Below are 17,193 nucleotides of genomic sequence, written 5' to 3'. Positions count from 1 at the left end.
AGATTTGAAATGTCTTAATTCATTTTGAACTTTTGTGAGTGTAATGTTTACTGTTCATTTTTGTATTGTTTATTTCACTTATGTTTATTATCCATTTTACTTGTAAACATATGTTTCCCATGCCAATAAAGCACCTTCAATTGAAATTTTGAGAGAAAGAGGGAGAAAGAGAGAGAGAGCAGGGTTGTACACTGAGGTTAGATGGGAATTCAATACGTAAATTCCAAAATGGTGACAAATACTGACATTTAATTACAAATTATATGACCCTCCCCTGGACTAAAAAATAAATAAAATAAATCCTCCCCCTGACTGAAATTGAAATAGCATGACCCTCCCCCATTTTCTTCCGTGAAATACGGTAATTGTATACATTTCTGCCTGTCCCTAAAGCATCATGGATTTATACTATAGTATTGGGGCGGTAATGCAAGATATTGGATGCCAACCACTGATAACGTCCACTGAAGAATAAAAATTTCGTCTTTACATATATATTCCGGTATGTGAGATAATTTGCTTGTTCTCTGTAATATCGCATAGATTTGGAATCGTGACATTGTCTACCTTGGAGGAAAATATGCAGGTTTCTCGACTCATACCATGACTATGAGAAGGGATTGAGTGACGATTCGTTTAGCAACCTTGTGACCCAGCATGACAACGTGAACGAGATTGTTCGACAGTCTTCTGGGTGAGGCGATATACGTTCCTCCATTCATTAACGAATGGGGTTCCTATATTCTCCTTTCTTTAAATATCTCTACCACGAACTCTTAAATCGAGATGGCTGTGTATTTTGCTACTGCTTGGCCAGTGTGAGACAGAATACTAACTAGCCAGCCTGTAGTTCTTTCAAATGCGGTGGTCAGTGGATAAACTAGCTGAGTTGAACATATGTCAGAAAACGAACTAGCAGCCAGTTGTTGTTGCCCATGGTGGAATCATATCAAACCCACAGGCTCCTGAAGCACATATGTCTCCACACGAGCTCCCGAGTCAGCTAGCGTCGCGAACTATCATTTCGCTACAAAGCTAAGCTGTTTTATGACAAAACGGATGATATGAATAAAACACTAACGTTAGCTAACAAACCATCCTCGGCGACAATGTTATTGTGGCGCAGGAATGTCATATGTGTTTGAACTTTATGTTAACTGTCATTGAAGTTGACGCTTCCTATTAGGTTTCAGATCCGAAGTAAGATAAATTGGCCGTTATGTTTTGTGTTTCGTTAAGGACTCAGAGTGCCCTTCCGACGGAACGAAATGTCGACTCCCGGAACACTTAAAACAAAGTAACTGTACTACTGTAGCCAACACACTTCTTGTCTAAGACAAGTTGTCTGATGAAGAAACAATAGTTTCCACAACGGATCCGGTAAGTCTGGTTCTTTTAACAGTGTAGGCCTGCTGTTGCAATATAAAATGTATAGGCCTATGTAACAGGTGTAAAATATACGTTGTGTATTTCACCGAAAATCCCTCATATTTTTTTTAATGTTATTTTGGGATATATTACATTACTTTCAAGAGTGAACTATTTTATTGTAATTATTTCCGAAATTGTGTCAATGCTGTGATGTCATCAACGGAGCCATTATTTTACTCCTCAGTTTTCTCAGAGCCTGATGAGGAGAGGTATGTATGTGTTATGTATGCTCCGGTCTTTTGAATGCACATGTTCACAAATGCACAAGAAGAGACAAGCAAAGGTTCTATCGTCACTGATTTAGTGTTGCATTGCTGTTTATATGAATATATATTAATGTGAATGGGGATAATATTCGAGTGCAACTTTGCAAGGCTAGCCCAGCTACCGTTAGCTTTGTTGCGGGAGAGGATCTCTTTCAGGTGCAGACATCTTGAGTTTTCTGATGATTTTCTCACGGGCATTCTGTAATGTCTTTTGTCTTTTACCAGGCAAATATACTTGTATGGGAGTCCAGACGGCAGCATTAACCTTTGCATTGTATTTGTATCCATTCCTTGCAGGTATGTTGTAAAATGTGACGATTTTCTATTTCATGTTTAATGTGCCTAGTTAGCTGTCGTTCTTTTTTTTTTTTAGCTGTCCGGTCATGTAAAAAATGGCTTGTTGCTTCATTAGTATGCCTCAGGTATAATGGTACAATAGTACTCTAAGAAATATTTAGCACTCATTAGCAAATTATTATTGTATTGGTGTACAACATTTTTAAAATTACATATTTTTTTGTTGATGCTTTTACTAATGAGTTTGCTCAGAGCGTGATGAGGAGAGGCAAATATACTTGTATGGGAGTCCAGACGGCAGCATTAACTTTTGCCTTGTATTTGTATCCATTCCATGCAGTCATTACTAGAGGGACAACCTGCAGAATTGTGTCCAGAGCCTTGTGTTCCACCTACACCTTACCAGAACACAATGCAGAAAGGTACCGGTACAGAACCGGTTACATTGGTGCCGTGACCCAGATCAACGTGGATCATTATGAATCGCCATTGATCAACACCAGCTTGGTCGCCGGGAGTTGCTATGCTATAAATAGGTTGGAAGGGAAATCTCTTAAACACACAAAAAAATTGCTAATGGTTTGTTTGGTATATCTCTTAGATTAACTGATACATTTGAAATTGTTGTTACATATATTCCATTTTATTTGTGTATTTTGATAGTGAATATGACTTAAAGTTGAAGTCGGAAGTTTACGTACACTTAGGTTGGAGTCATTAAAACTCATCTTTCAACCGATCAACACATTTCTTGTTAACAAACTATAGTTTTGGCAAGTCTGTTAGAACATCTACTTTGTGCATGACAAGTCATTTTTCCAACAATTGTTTAGACATATTATTTCACTTATAATTCACTGTATCACAATTCCAGTGGGTCGGATGTTTACATACACTGAGTTGACTGCCTTTAAACAGTTTGGAAAGTTCCAGAAAATGATGCATGGCTTTAGAAGCTTCTGATAGGCTAATTGACATAATTTGAGTCAATTGGAGGTGTAGCTGTGGATGTATTTCAAGGCCTACCTTCAAACTCAGTGCCTCTTTCCTTGACATCATGGGAAAATCAAAAGAAATCAGCCAAGACCTCAGGAAAATAATTGTAGACCTCCACAAGTCTGGTTCATCCTTGGGAGCAATTTCCGAATGCCTTAAGGTACCACGTTCATCTGTACAAACAATAGTATTCAAGTATAAACACCATGGGACTACACAGCCGTCATACCGCTGTGGAAGGAGACTCGTTCTGTCTCCTAGAGATGAACGTACTTTGGTGCAAAAAGTGCAAATCAATCCCAGAACAACAGCAAAGGACCTTGTGAAGATGCTGGAGGAAACAGGTACAAAAGTATCTATATCCACAATAAAACGAGTCCTATATCGACACAACCTGAAAGGCCGCTCAGCAAAGAAGAAGCCACTGCTCCAAAAATGCCATTAAAAAAGCCAGACTACAGTTTGCAACTGCACATGGGGACAAAGATTGTACTTTTTGGAGAAATGTCCTCTGGTCTAATGAAACAAAAATAGAACTGTTGGCCATAATGACCATCATTATGTTTGGAGGAAAAAGGGGGAGGCTTGCAAGCCAGAGGACACCATCCCAACCGTGAAGCACAGGGGTAGCAGCATCATGTTGTGGGGGTGCTTTGCTGCAGGAGGGACTGGTGCACTTCTCAAAATAGATGGCATCATGATGAGGAAAATTATGTGGATATATTGAAGCAACATCTCAAGACATCAGTCAGGAAGTTAAAGCTTTGTTGCAAATGGGTCTTCCAAATGGACAATGACCCCAAGTATACTTCCAAAGTTGTGGCAAAATGGCATAAGGACAACAAAGTCAAGGAATTGGAGTGGCCATCACAAAGCCCTGAACTCAACCCTATAGAAAATTTGTGGGCAGAACTGAAAAAGTGTGTGTGAGCAAGGAGGCCTACAAACCTGACTCAGTTACACCAGCTCTGTCAGGAGGAATGGGCCAAAATTCACCCAACTTATTGTGGGAAGCTTGTGGAAGGCTACCCAAAATGTTTGGCCCAAGTTAAACAATTTAAAGGCAACCCTACCAAATACTAATTGAGTGTACGTAAACTTCTGACCCACTGGGTATGTGATGAAAGAAAAAAGCTGAAATAAATCACTACCATTATTCTGACATTTCACATTCTTAAAATAAAGTGGTGATCCTAACTGACCAAAGACAGGGATTTTTACTTGGATTAAATGTCAGGAAATGTGAAACTGAGTTTAAATGTATTTTGCTAAAGGTGTATGTAAACTTCCGACTTCAACTGTATATTGTTGATAAAGGAGACCGTGTTTTCAGTGATGAGCTTCAACTGGGTCTTGGGAGAGGGAGGTTTTTCAGGGAGTTGACTCAGACCCCAGCTAGAACTATAGATGTTGTCGATTCACCACATTTTTGCTCTACTCGGGTGGCTAACGACACACCCTCAGCTCCTGTAATTGTGCTTAGTGACACTCAGATAGTTCAGAGGTGGCCAGTCCTGACTTGGGAAATCTTATCACACAACTCGCCCATCAGATAGGACAGTCTATATCAGCTCAAATTAGGAAGGAAGGTGAGAGGAAGGAGGATAGAGGCGCAAATTCTCAGAGCTCCAGTGCAAGACAGACATTCACTGACACACCCCTTAATTTATCTTGTATGAAGTTGGTCGTGCAGTCTGACGTGAGAGAGACTCCATGTTTCAGAGGGGAGGGGTCTGACAAGTACACAGTACATGAATGGGAGGAGCTCATGGATGCTTACCTGAGAAAGAGGGGCATGCCGGTCATAGAACAGTCACAGGAGAACATGTCCAAGCTTCTGGGGAGAGCTAGAGACATCGTACAGATAAAACTCCGCAGCAATACATCTCTGAAACCTCACGAGAACCCCAAAGTGATAGATATACGGAAATAACTTTTCAGTGAGTCGACATATTCATCCATGCCTCTTGACGATTTCTTTTTATAACACTTCACAAGTACTATATGAGAACCCCATGGAGTACTGGATCCGTTTGAACAAGGCAGTAGATGTGGCCAAGGAGTGTTTGAGGAGGCAGGGTCGGCGCATCGAGTACTCCAGCTGAGAGGTAACGATGATGTTTGTGAAACACGGCCCAGATCCTTCTCTTTCTGCGGTTTTCAAGTTCAAAACAGCTGATAGGTGGACGGCAGCTGAGATACAAAAATGATTTTCTCACAGGCATTCTGCACGGTCTATTATCAGGCAAATATACTTGTATGGGAGTCCAGACGGCAGCATTAACTTTTGCCCTGTATCTGTTCCGTGCAGGTATGTTGTGAAATGTGACGATTTTGTATTTCATGTTTAATGTTCCTAGTTAGCTGTCGTTCTCTTTGTTACCTGTCCGGTCATCAAATCAAATGTATTTATAAAGCCCTTCTTACATCAGCTGATATCTCAAAGTGCTGTACAGAAACCCAGCCTAAAACCCCAAACAGCAAGCAATGCAGGTGTAGAAGCACGGTGGCTAGGGAAAACTCCCTAGAAAGGCCAAAACCTAGGAAGAAACCTAGAGAGGAACCAGTCCTCTTCTGGCTGTGCCGAGTGGAGATTATAACAGAAAATGGCCAAGGTCATGTCAAAAATGGCGTTGTTGCTTCATTAGTATGCCTCAGGTATAATGGTACAATAGTACACTAAGAAATATTTAGCACTTATTAGCAAATTATTATTGTATTGGTGTACAACATTTATAAAATGAAATCTGAGTCTTTTGTACATGTTCATATTTTCAATGTATTTTTTTGTTGTTGATGCTTTTACTAATGAGTTTGCTCAGCGCGTGATGAGGAGAGGCAAATATACTTGTATGGGAGTCCAGACGGCAGCAGGAACTTTCACCTTGTATTTGTATCCATTCCATGCAGTCATTAAAAGAGACACAACCGACAGAATTGTGTCCAGAGCCTTGTCTTCCACCTACACCTTACCAGAACACAACGCAGAAAGGTACCGGTACAGAACCGGTTACACCTAGTTTTCATAGTCTTTGATCCACCACTTTCCTGTGGACTTAATGGCTGGACAAAAAAAAACATGACGGTAAAACTTGTTGGGATTTTTCTTCCTTCAGCAAAGTAACCTACTACTTGATCATGTATAGGAATCTGTGTCTCTTAATTAATTATCTCTCCTTCCTCTTAGTGTGTACTTATTCACCTCCACTGATTTGAAAGTCAGATTACCCATTACATTACCAGATACTCACTCTAACGATGAAAAGACATCTTCTGTGGGGTTTATCAGTGTTTGGCATCCAACGTTATGGTGCATTAAGCCATCTCCTTTACTGGAGTGTGGGCCAGCGACAGGGATCAAGGAACTAAATCCTATCTGCCTGCCCCGTTTCTCTTAAAAAAAATAGAAATATTTGCGACTGTATCTAACGATGTTCTACTCAGTATGCTTTGTTAGAGGTTCACCCAGGGGTCATGATTGGGGCTGTACCAAATGATTGATGTATTAGAATAATTGATTTTGCTTATGTTGTTCTAATAGAAGGGGAGGGGTTATAAGACCTCTCCCTCCTTACATTTATAGGGTCCTAGACTACAGATTAACAATATATATACACATTATGAGGTTTAATATTGTTCCACAGTACTTTTCTAGGCTTTCTGCCTCTTATGAAGAAACCGTCTGAGAAATGTGTGACTGTGAAGACAGAACTCTGCAGGGGAGTATAAGAGATAGGAGGCCCGTCAGACATTCCACTATAAATCAACTTGGACATTTACTGCTAGCTTTTAAATAACACTAAAAGTCTTGTTTGTGTAGCTGTGTAGGCATGGTTTTGATCTCATGAGTAAAAGATAATGGTGTAGGCAGTGACATCACTAGGGCTGGACTTCGCGTTTGATAAAATAACATGGGACCTTTTCTTTGATGCAGAACTTACTCGGAAACATGCGTTATGTTCCTGTTGTCAACTTCTGTCTGCAATTCCATTAATAAAGGTTTTTGAATGATTTAATTAAAGATATTGTCAGAATGCTAATTTCACCAGTGAGCCAATGATTGACAAGGAACAAGGAAACGATCCCCAACAGTTTATCAAACTCAATTCCTGTACCCCTTCTCTCTCATACTGTATCAGTCTCTCTCTTTCCCCATCATACTGCATCTATACATGCTCCACTGTCTCGGTTTCCTGGCAGTAATCACATCTTCCTGTTGAATGATTTGCTATCACATTTAATAACTTATTCAGCTGGCTGTGCCCTACTCTTAGCCTTGTAAGGATAGCCTCCTCTCTTCTGTCCATTCCTACCATCCTCGCCTACTTTACTCTGTACCTGGAATGGGGGTGGCAGGTAGCCTGGTGGTTTAGAGCGTTGGGCCAGTAACCCGAGCCGACTAGATGAAAAATCTGTCTGTGCCTTTGAGCAACTTAACCCTAATTGCTCCTGTAAGTCGCTCTAGATCAGTGTTTCTGCTAAATTACTCAAATGTAAACAATGAATAGATGGCTGCCCTTATTGTCACTGTTCCACTGCTCCTGCCATCTCTGCACCTCTACTGCCCATATCATTCCCTTAGCCTCTGCTTTTCATATTGGCACCTCAACCTCCTGTCTCCTAAGGGCCTGTTTAGCTAGTACATCTACTTCCTCATTCCCTTTCAACCCCACATGGGCCGGGACCCAAGCAAAGCTCTCCGTGGCGGAGGGATACATCCAAGGTGAGGATTTAGAGATTCACTCCCGTGTACACCTGTGTCATGGCTGGGTCCCAAATATAGAACCCATGGCCACGACACACGTTCTCTACATAATTTTTGAGGAGCCTCTAGCACCGTAGAGGATTGGAGTGATCCACATAGCTCACATAACCGTGGTTACATACATAACCTTCGTTATGTTTCACTATATTGGATCACTCCAATATATTGGTATACCCGTACCAGATTTAGTCGGTGGAAGGGGAGGCGATGCCCAGGACTACTGAACCAACTGCAGAGGGAGGTGCCACATTTACCCGATAGTACCTAGCAAAGGTGCAAGAGGAAGCCCAGCTGGCTGCAGCAACGATATCAGCGAGAGGCCCTCCTCTAAGTAGAGCCCAGGATGCAGCCACACCTCGTGTTGAATGTGCCACCACAGATCCCAGATCCCACCACAGATCCCTATGCTGTCGTAATCGTGTCCACAATCCTGTGAGAGAGCCTCTGCTTTGATAACCCAGCCCCCAGGACTCTCACCATAGCAGACAAAGAGCTGGTCTGTTGTTCTCACTGCCTGTGTCCGCTCCACATATGCAACCAGTGCCCGCGCAGGGCACAGCATGCCGTTGGGCCACTCCCGGGGGGTCGTAAGCAGACAGGATAAAAGGGATGTTCACATGCCTGTCTGACAGAACTTTCGGGAGGAATGAAGAGTTGGGGCGAAGAGATATACTCCTCCCACCGGGGTCCATCCGGTAGCACTCAGAACTTACTGAAAGAGCATAGAGCTCACCCACCCTCTTCATAGAGCTCACCCACCCTCTTCATAGAGCTCACCCACCCTCTTCATAGAGCTCACCCACCCTCTTCATAGAGCTCACCCACCCTCTTCATGGAAGTTATTGCTACCACGAAAGCCACCTTCGTAGAGAGGTGTTTCAGGGAGGCAGACTCCAACGGTTTTAAAGGCTGGCTTTGCCAAAGCTGCCAAGACCACATCCAGATCCCAGCTCGCCATTGAGCGTGTCCTAGCTGGACGCAGGCGATGAACCCCCTTCATAAACCTGGAGACCAAGGGATGGCGCCCCACTGGCCTGTCTATCCACCACACATGGCAGGCAGATATAGCGGCCAAATACCCTCTCAGTGTAGAGGCTGCCAAGCCCTCATCCAAGCGAGGCTGCAGGTATTGGAGGACATACTGCACCCCGCGTGAACTCAGTAGCATAGTCACGTTGGTAAGGTGGCCAAGAGAACAGAGGGACCCATATGTGGCTTTCAAGTCCGCATCAAAGACCCTGGGGGGGTCCCGGCTTCAGTCGCGGGTTCCGCTCTATAATCTCCTGGTCCGGGAGGACCATGGCAGCTATCATGGTGTGGTACTCCCGGAGGCCGAAGGACACTACGCCCGCAACAACTCCATGGTCCAGTCTCTGCTGTGAGTTGGAGAGCCCCCTGGCAGAGGCCCAGCTCTCCTGCACTATCACACCCGTCACAAAGGGAAGCCATAAGCTCAGCCAAGCCAGCAAGGCCACGGAGCAGAGGTCCAACGCCCTGGGAGAGCTATGTCGTGACCCGCATGGAGGAATAGGAACCCGATGAGGGATAAATTACCCAGTAGCTCTGTAAAGAAATAGGGAAGACCCGTGTGGGAAAAACAGGCAGACAAAAAAACAGAAACCAAGTAATGGATTTGATTTATTTGTTTTTTGTTTTAGGCCAATTGTAATATTACCTAGCCGGTTTATTATCCAAGAAGTAAAAACAGCACCATATGGAGTAACTTCGTTAAGGAACTCCAAAGTTAATGTCTCAACTAGTGGAAAGCCCAGCATGATACTCTTACACTCTGCAGGGGAAAGAACAAGAAAAAAACCCTGCAGGGTAATTTGCAGAGAACCTGGCGCGGGTAGCAGCATGTTAAAGCAATTCACAACACACACATAGTACAAGCCAGTGGGCAGGTTGTGTAAGGTAAATACAGTTTGTGTCAACAAGAACCACCATACTAATGGATGCACACGGAGTCGTAGTGTAACGCTAATGAAACACAAGTACAACAAACCAGGGGCGGAAGATACTGATAAACCGCGCGCAGCGAGTGTAGCACTCAAGAGGAGAGGCTTCCATGTGGCCAGCTGCTCCAGGCTGCAACCAGCCAGTGAGTATACTTCCACGCAGGATATTACGCTTACCAGTGACTTACCAAGCGAACTTCAGAAAGTTTGTACCTCAAACCATACGGACGTCCGCCGAGAAAATGAAAGACGTGTAGATATAGGGGCGGATCTCAGCCGTGACACAGGTGTACACGAGAGTGAATCTATAAATCCTCACTCGGATGACGTATTGGTGTGATCCAATATAGTGAAACACAACCACCAGTTTACATGGGTAAAATAGTAAATTAAAATGAACCCTAAAACTTCTTATGACAGGGGAATGGAAGGTTGCTTTGTGAAACAAGGGTTGGCAATTGAATGCAATCTTCACAAAAAAAAAAAATTGTAAAACAATTCCAGCATGTCTATGTATGGGGAGAGGGTTGACTTGCTCAGTTTTGCACCACAATACAGCAGTAAATTGTCAAAAAGAGTAGAACCAGCTCACCTGCTTTTACTCTGTGATTTGACTATTAGATGTTCCATGTTTCTTTTGAAAACATAATTTTTTAAGGAATAGTTTCACCATATTAAAACGAGAGTTCAGTTCATGTAACAGGGTTGACCTTAAAATGAGGGTCACTAATCACATTGATAATAATCTTCAGAAAGGACTTTGTCAAAGCAACAAAATATCTAGTGCTCCTACAATGAGTGTGTTTACATGCACACTCATCATTTGACATTAAACTAGTTATGGCATTAGTCATGTAAACACCTTACTCTGCTTATCTTAATTGGCTTAAGGTCATAATCAAAGTGACGCTGTTAAAAACACCTGGTTTTCTGAGCAATTTCTCAATTTATTAGGACATGTCAAGGCCTTCAGATTCATAGAGGCATATTTAATCTTTACATGTGTAACAGTATAACTTTAAACCGTCCCCATCCGCCATTTCACATCCGTTACACTCACCCCCCTTTCGACCTCCTCTTTTTCCGCAGCAACCAGTGATCCGGGTCAACAGCATCAATGTAACAGTATAACTTTACGGAGTCCCCTCGCCCCGACCCGGGCGCGAACCAGGGACCCTCTGCACACATCAACAATGGTCGCCCACGAAGCATCGTTACCCATCGCTCCACAAAAGCCCGCGGCTCTTGCAGAGCAAGGGGCAACCCTACTTCAAGTCTCAGAGCAAGTGACGTAACCGATTGAAACGCTATTTGCGCGTACCTGCTAACTAGCTAGCCATTTCACATCCGTTACACATGTTCTAGCACGAGCATTGCAAGCTTCCTTCTTTTGCTCGGGTGCAGTGAGTTCAGGAAAACTGAAAGTATGCATCTTAGAAATTTTCACATACAAACTTAATGTTCAAAATCGGAATCAAATATGCTAATCAAAAATAACATGGATGCTGTACGTTTATTTTAATAGACAATTTTCTGCATTTATCAAGGTCCCATCAGTTAACCTGCTATTCATTATCTTTGTTTCACAGGGGTCAGCCCTAACCGTTGCTCTCTCAGTGGGAGGGGCTTATCATAAGGGGAGCCTCAACAACAACATGATGCTGACAAGTCGTCTCTCCAGAAGAGTCTCTCCAGATCAGAACGTCTCAATAAACACCAGCAGAGACTTATAGGGAAGAAACCTCACCACCCCTGCTCTGGCTGTGGGAAGAGTTTTGCTAAACAGAGAAAATTGGTCATTCACCAGCGGATTCATGCTGGAGGGAAGCCTTATAGTTGTGATAAGTGTGGGAAGAGTTTTGCTTGAGATTCCACCGTGACCAAACACCGACTTATACACACAGGAGAGAAGCCTTATAGCTGTGATCAGTGTGGGAAAAGCTTTAATCAATCAGCAGCCCTGAGCGAACACCAACGCATACACACAAGAGAGAGACAGGAGTAAGGTGTATGTGGAAAGAGCTTTGCTCAATCGGGGTCACTGAAAAAACACCAGAAAGCACAAACATGTTTTCTTTCATCTCCCTCCTCTCAGTCACCGGTTCAAGATATCTAAATAAAGTTTGAACAGAAAACATATTGTAAAGAGTCAGCTCTGGAACCATATGTATCAAGCTTCTTGGAGTAGGAGTGGTGTGTGTGTGGTGGGGTGGGGGTGTTCAGAGCTGTATCTTATTTCAGTAACTCCTTTTATCCATTAATTAATTGTATAATGTTTCAACAATACAAGGTGTTTATTCATGTATTCAATAAATCTAATCCATTATCTGCTCAACAACGTCTGCTTATGACATTAATTATATGTTTTTTTAAATCTAATAACCAATTTTTAAAACCTTTCACCAGGTTTTAGTGTAGCTGATGGGACATACGGATGTACAGAAGATATAGGACTATTAGTGTCGTCAAATTATGTTGTTGAATTTATTTTAAAGGATTTCATTTGTGATATCTTTGAACTTTCCTTATTGTGTATTAAGTGTGCTCCAGAAAGTTGTTCACACATTTTATTGTGAATCAAATGATGTGTTGGTTGTTAGGAAGAGGCATCATGGGGGCAGGAAGCCAGCTCTGCCCATCAGTACCTATAGGTCATGTCAACCACATACCTCACACTCTTCTGTTTCCTCACAGCCAGTAAGGTCTCCTACCAGACCTCTCTCTCTTCACACTGGAAATACACTTGATAATATCTTATACCTTACCATGCTACTTTTTATTGGTGATTTGTTATGTGGAACGAACGCTTGCATGTAAATGTCATTGTAAAACATACATACGAATGTGGTTTCATGTTTTCTTGTTTTGTTTTACATTGCTTATTGCATATACATTTTTTTTTTTTAAATATGTATTTTTTAAATGTTTAGTTGAATTCTGTAGAAGAGACCACGATATGTTGTTACCCTGTGTCCTGATACTCAATGTTGTAGTCATGGTCCTGAGAATAAAACATGTTTTAAACAATCAACAGAGATTCACGTGTCTTACAGTGCTACACATCTGTTATAATAAGTGCTTTTTCCTGCTTAATTGAAGTATCAGGTGTAGTTTTCCACCAGTTATAAAGTGTGTTTGTTGTCTCTTTATGATTCTAGGCTGCAGGGAGGGAGATGCAACAACAGCCTTGAGAACAACTGGACTCAAATAGAACTCTGTTCCAAGTTGCTGTCAGGTACAAGTAGACGATAGCAGACAACAGGATTCTTAGTGAAAGGGGTGTTGTTGAACGTTTTCTTGACTTTACTCGACTTTTATAAAAAAAGGTCAAATCTCATCCAAGAACTTTCTGAAGTAAGATTAGCCTAGATGAGATGTGAGACGTTATGTCGTCATAACGTTATCGAGCTAGGATATTTAAATGATAGATGATTGATTGCTCTGCAATCAATCAATGATTGCAGCCCTGAGACAGGAATTCTCCCCCGGCAACCCCCTAATCCTTATCTGAACTCTGTGACAACAAAGTAACTGTACTGTAGCCTACACATTTCTTGTCTTAGTAAGAAACACTGAAGAAAACAATAGCTTCCACGATGGATCCGGTAAGTCTGGTTTACTTTTAACAGTATAGGTCTGCTGTGCTGTAGAAATGTCTAGGTGTAGTTTTCATCATCTTTGATCCTCCACATTCCTGTGTTCGGTTTAAATGGCTGGACCAAAAAAACGACGGTGAAACTTTTTTTCCTTCAGCAAAGTAGCTTACTAATAATATAATGTTTAGGAATCTGTGACTATGAACTAATTATCTCTCCTTTCTCCGAAAGTGTGCACTTGTTCACCTCCACTGATTTGAAAGTCAGATTATCCATTATATGACCAGATACACACTCTAACGATGAAAAGACATCTTGTTCTGTGGGGTTTATCGGCGGTTGGCATCCAACGTTATGGTGCATTACACCACCTACTGTACTGGAGTGTGGGCCAGCAACAGAGATCGAGGAACTAAATCCTATCTGCCAGCCCCGTTTCTCTTAAAACATAAATATTTGCAACTGTATCTGATGATGTTCTACTCAGTACGCGTACCAAACTCAATTCCTATACTCCCTTCTCCCTTATACTGTATCAGTCTTTATCATTCCCTATCATACTGCCCACTATGGTGGAAAAATTGCTGTAATGTTTATCTAGTGTACCTATGCATTTAATTCAAGGCTGTTATAATGTTTATTCATTGTTTCTATGCATTTAACTGAAGTCAAATGATATACTGATGAGACTTGCTCCCTCTGCTAGAACACTTCCTCTTTGTCTACATGACTGACCTTTGGTTTTGGACTTACAAAGTGCTGTTATTCCATATTTATTTTCATTTTCCATTTGTTTTGTCTTTGTTTTACACACCTGGTTTCTATTCCCCAATTACATGTTCATTATTTAACCCTCTGTTTTCCCCATGGTTTTTGTGCGTGTTTGTTTTATGTATTCCGGTCCTTTTGTGTGGGCTTGGTATTACTACATGTACTTGGTATTTTGAGTAAAGTTACTTCTATTACTCATCTCTGCTGTCCTGCGCCTGACTCCTCTGCACCAGCTACACCCAGACCTTTACAGGTTGAGTTGTTTTTCTTCTTTGGTTGAGTTTTTAGTAATTAATCTCTTGGTTTTTGAGATATTTTCATCATTGAAACAAGAGTTTTGTCCTTGTAGCCTCTCATATTGAATTTATCTGTAATTTTCTTTAGCATTGCTGTCCAAATCTGACTGGTGGCCACAGATTAGTTTAACCCTGCATAACTGGCTATATGGTAGACCATTCTTGAGGGGAAGGGGATGCATACTATCCTCACATAGCAAGGTATTGCGATCTGTGGGTGTCACACCCTGACCTTAGAGATCCTTTTTATGTCTCTATTTGGTTTGGTCAGGGTGTGATTTGGGGTGGGTATTCTATGTTCTTTAGTTATATTATTGGTATTTCTATGTTTTGGCCGGGTAGGGTTCTCAATCAGGGACAGCTGTCTATCGTTGTCTTTGATTGAGAACCATACTTAGGTAGCCCTTTTTCCCACCTGTCTTTGTGGGAGGTTGCCTTTGTTTGTTGGCACTATAGCATTTAGCTTCACGGGTGTTTTGGATTGTTTATTGTTTTTGTCGGCGTCATGTAAATAAAGGAATATGTACGCTTACCACGCTGCACCTTGGTCCTCTTCATTCGACGGCCGTGACAGTGGGCTTTGTGTATTAGTCTGTGTAATGCATCATTCTCTTTGATAATCCATAAATCCAGGTAGTTTATTTTTCTCTCATCAGTCTGCGTGGTGAATTTGAGGCATTCAGAGGTCTCGTTTGGTAGAATTTGGAATTAATTTAGTTCCTGCTGACTTCCTTCCCAGAGCACAAAGACATCATCTATGTATCTCTTCCATAGAAGTATTTTAGAAAGTCAGGGGTGTGTGTCTGTTTTAAAAAGGAATGCTTCTTCAAATTGTCCCACATACAGGTTTGCATAGTTGGGGGAAAAATGGGAGCCCGTGGCTACACCCCGAATTTGAAGGAAAAAGTCTGACTCAAAGACAAAGTAGTTATGGGATAATACCAGTTCAGTAAGTTGTAAGATGCAATCATTGGATGGAGCAAGGGTAGAGGCTCTCTGCTGAAGGAAGTGTTGTAGCGCCTGCAAGCCTCCAGTGTGTGGGATGTTAGTGTACAAGCTCTCCACATCAAAAGTGGCCAGCAGGGTGCCCTCTGGTATCCTTCCTAAGCCCTCTATCAATGAGATCAAGTGACTTGTGTCTTTGACATAAGATGGGAGGTTCTCAACCATCGGTTTAATGTGGTAATCCACAAATGTAGACATGTTCGATGTCAGAGTCGATTGCTGCTACAATGGGTCTACCTGGAGGAGGAGATACTTGTTTGTGTAATTTAGCGACTGTATAGAACGTTGGTATCTTGGGAAATGTCACACATAGAAATTCAACTTCTTGTTTAGTGATTTGTCCTGATTCCAAACAGCTTTCCACTGTGGATGAAATATTATGCTGGAATTCCAGGGTAGGGTCACAATTCAGTTTGCGATAGAAGTCACCTTTAGATAGTTGTCGGCGACATTCATTCACATAGTCACATTTGTTTTGTATACAAATTCCTCCTCCTTAGTCACATTATTTTATGATAATCGAAGGATCTGAATTTAAGTCTTTAAGAGCCATTCTCTCGTCTCTACTCGGGTTATCATAGGATTTGTGTTTCTGTTTGTCTTTCAGTAAGTCACCTACATCGTTTTCAACAATCGTACAGAAGGTTTCTATGGAGGCTAAAGATCTAATGACACTCATTGTAAGAGTAGGGGTGTTAACCCTAGTGTCCTTGCTAAATTCCCAATCTGGCCCTCATACCATCATGGCCACCTAATCATCTCCAGCTTCCAATTGGCTAATTCAACCCCTCTCCCATGTAACTACTCCCTAGGTCGTTGCTAAAAATGAGAATGTAATCTCAGTCAACTTAAATGAGAAAAATTAAACCCTCCTTTCATTCTCAACACCAGATCCTCCAAGGAACACCTCAGTGTCAGTCAGTCATTGTAGTGAAATAGTGGAGGGCAGTTCAGTGACTCTGACCTGCAGAAGTGACGCCAACCCACCTGTGGACAAACACAACTGGTACTTTCAAAATAGGACTTTACCAAATGGATTCGAACAGATCTACAACATCACCAACTTCAGGTCTGAGGGCAGTGGACATGACCACTGCGAGGCCTGGAATAAAATGACATCTAAGAACTCTACAGCTCTGATGATTATTATAACAGGTACAGTTTAATCTTCAATGGTCTGCCTTTACATAAAAATACACATTTCAAGCTCATTATTTTCTCATAATCATTACACTTAAAGCTCAGCGAGAAACATTCTAAGCATTGTATTTCTAGGCTTATAGCAATAATGTATTTTTCTTGTTTTAAATTTATTAGAACATCTATGTAGTAATTTCATCCACATTTTTCTTTAGGGAAACAAACATCAGTTATGACTGTAGCTGTAGAAATCACAGTGGTTGTTCTGGTTCTCATCCTCTGTGTCTCCGGCTTCATGTGGATCAGGTGAGAATTTTTCTAAGACATTCCTTTCACTTTATCATTTTCATCCATCCATCCATGAATTAATTAATTAATTCATCCATCCATCCAACCATTAATTAATTCATATAAAACAGGAAGAAGGGCTCCAAATCCACCTCTGACATTAAGGACAGAGCAGACGATGGACAGGTGAGTTCAGATCAAATAGTATTTGTTTTCTATCAGATCTATTTCATTGGTTGATTAATCTTGCCTGGTACAATGGAACCAATGGAATAGTCCCCAGGTCTGCTTGTCTTGTCTGTCCTCTCTCCATCAGGGAGACTGTAGTCCCATGTATGACAACATCTCAGGCATGGCCATGACCCCTACTGCAGCACAGAGAGC

At 41.8% G+C, this 17,193-nt stretch overlaps 1 long non-coding RNA gene across 1 annotated transcript; it reads left to right on the top strand.

The window, feature by feature from the left end:
- Positions 1 to 352: 352 nt before the first annotated feature.
- On the top strand, positions 353 to 7,011 carry LOC129839975 (uncharacterized). The gene is made up of 2 exons (XR_008757136.1): positions 353 to 502; positions 1,240 to 7,011. It is a non-coding gene; the product is annotated as an uncharacterized LOC129839975 (long non-coding RNA).
- The last annotated feature ends 10,182 nt before the right edge of the window (positions 7,012 to 17,193 follow it).

This window comes from Salvelinus fontinalis, chromosome 40 (genome assembly GCF_029448725.1).
Source record: "Salvelinus fontinalis isolate EN_2023a chromosome 40, ASM2944872v1, whole genome shotgun sequence".
NCBI classification, from domain to species: domain Eukaryota; kingdom Metazoa; phylum Chordata; class Actinopteri; order Salmoniformes; family Salmonidae; genus Salvelinus; species Salvelinus fontinalis.
The sequence above is the reverse complement of the archived record's forward strand: the minus strand, read 5'-3'. Positions and strand labels throughout refer to the sequence as shown.